This window comes from Mustela erminea, chromosome 5, assembly GCF_009829155.1.
Source record: "Mustela erminea isolate mMusErm1 chromosome 5, mMusErm1.Pri, whole genome shotgun sequence".
Taxonomy (NCBI): domain Eukaryota; kingdom Metazoa; phylum Chordata; class Mammalia; order Carnivora; family Mustelidae; genus Mustela; species Mustela erminea.
In genome coordinates, this window is record NC_045618.1 from 22,948,386 (window position 1) to 22,950,864 (window position 2,479).

General features: G+C 46.3%; 1 pseudogene; it reads left to right on the plus strand.

Annotated features, from left to right (window-relative positions):
- The first annotated feature begins 658 nt into the window (after positions 1 to 658).
- Positions 659 to 1,308, plus strand: LOC116590055 (annotated as a pseudogene).
- Positions 1,309 to 2,479: the final 1,171 nt, after the last annotated feature.

Consider the following 2,479-nt stretch of genomic DNA (forward strand, 5'->3'; position numbering starts at 1 on the left):
ACACTTAATTGACTGAGCCACCCAGGTGCCCCGAAAATCATCCTTAATGGTGAAAGACTGAGTGCTTTATCCCTGAGATTGGGTACAAGGCAAGGATGTCCACTCTCACAACTTCTATTCAGCCCTGTACTAGAAGTCTTAGCCAGTGCAAGAAGGCAAGAAAAAGAGCTACAAGGCAAATATATTGAAAAGGAAGACATACAGCTTTCTGCATTTGCAGATGACACCATTGCCTATGTAGAAAATTTCAAGGACTATACAAAAGTACTCCTAGAATGAATAAATTTAGAAAATTATTTTTAAACCAAGGTAATAGATGCTGTTTTGACTTAGGAAAATTTACGTAGTACTCCAACATATTAATATACTGTGAACTGAAAAAAAAAATTTATAGTAGAATTATTGGTCACCAAAATGGAGAGGGGAAACAAATCTGCAATTGTGAGCACATGCAGATGTTTTTGTTCAGCCAATATTGACCCAGATGGCCATTTAGTATCTGTCCCCTCCAGTGCCTCATGGCTCTAGAATGCCCAACGTGACATGTGTCAACACGCAGCATGCCCTACATTCTCACATGTTGCTCACATTCTGCTTTCTCTGGTGGACTGAGAGTAGGAAATGGGTCATCGCAAATGTGCCCTCCCTCCCTTGATGTAACTGGAGCTGTTTAGAGAACAGTGAGAGGGAGCCCCCTTCCTTCATCCAGGGATGTCAGGACCTTGGCCTGTCCAGCTGAGTGGACTCTCAGGGGCCGGGAAGAGCACCCTGTTCAAGAGACTCCTGCAGGAGCACCGCAGTGTCTTCGGGTTCAGCGTGTCCCATACCACGCGGGACCTGCGGCCTTGAGAAGAGAATGGCAGAGATTACTACTTCGTGACCAGGGAGGTGAGGCAGCGGGACATGGCCACAGGAGACTTCATCGAGCACGCTGAGTTCTCGGGGGACGTGGATGGGACTAGCAAAGCAGCTGTGCAGGCCGTTCAGGCCAGGAACCGCACCTGCGCTCTGGACGTTGACCTGCAGGGCGTGCGTGACATCAGGAAGACGGACCTGTGGCCCCTCTACATCTTGGTGCGGCCGCCCTCGCTGGACGTCCTGGAGCAGCGTCTGCGGCGGCGCAACACGGAGACAGAGGAGAGCCTGGCCAAGCGTCTGGCCTCCGCTTGGGTGGACATGGAGAGCAGCAAGAAACAGGGCCTGTTCGACCTAGTCATCCTCAACGACAACCTGGACATGGCCTACCAGACCCTGGAGGAGGCGCTGGCGGAGGAAATCAAGAAGGTTCAGAAGACCAGTTGCTCCTGAGAAGGACGCCCGCTGTAGACTGCCCTGGCCTCCCCTTCTCCCTCTGCAGCAGAGCTGGGCCAGTGGTCCTAATAAAGAAATGCTGGGTAAGAGTGGGAAAAAAACAAAAACAAAACCAAAAAAACTTGAAGTAGTCACATCCACTGCCAGGCCAGCTGTAGCCTTGGTCTCTTCCTCGGCGGCAGCCAACTGACTGACTTCAACAAGATCCAGTGTCAACAGCAAATACCCAAAATACAGGATACAAAGTCAATAGGCACAAACCTATAAGCATTCTGCATTCCAGAAATGAAACAAAATAAAGTAAAACAAAGCAACAACAAAAGGAAACCATTTAAAATAAATATCCTGAGGTGACATAAGCTAATGGCAACAAATCAAGTACAGGTGTTTAAAAAGGAGAAGCTCATAATTCTCTCTTCCTTTCCCGTCCCAATCCTGTCTGTGGTTATCCATACTTTCACTATTCCCAAACCAGCCAAAAAAAAACCCAAAATATTTATAGCCCTCTCCCCCAATTTTTTACACAAATGGGATTAAATCAAAATTTCAGCTTGCTTTTCTGCTCAATTAGGATATGGTGAGTACATATAGAATTAATTTATTTCAATAGAATACTATTCTATAATGTGGCAGATTAAAGAATGTTATAAATTCTTTGCTAATCCTTTCAGTGAGTGATGAAATGCAATGTCTCTCTCCACAGCATCGGGCTAGAGTTGCTGACTTGCCTAATCAATAGATTGAGGGAAAAGTCATGCTGTTCAAAGCTCCCACTTTAGAGGCACCTGGGTGGCTCAGTCTTTAAATGTCTGCCTTCAGCTCAGGTCATGATCCTAGGGTTCTGGGATTGAGTCCCATGTCAGGCTCCCTGCTTGGTGAGGAGATTGCTTCTCTGTCTCTAGCTCCCCTGTGTTTGTGTTCCCTCTCACTATCTCTCTCTGTTATTAAAAACAAACAAACAAACAACAACAATAATAAAAAACTTTAATAATAAAATGAGGCTTCCACTTTAATCTCTTAGAACTCTGGCACCGTGCTATAAGGAAAGCCACACAACTCTATAGAGAGACCCATGTGAAGATCTGATGTTCCCAGGCACGACCTAGGTAAGCATCCAACTCCCTAACCATGGGAGTGAGTGATCTTCAGAGCCTTCCAGAAGAGCTGC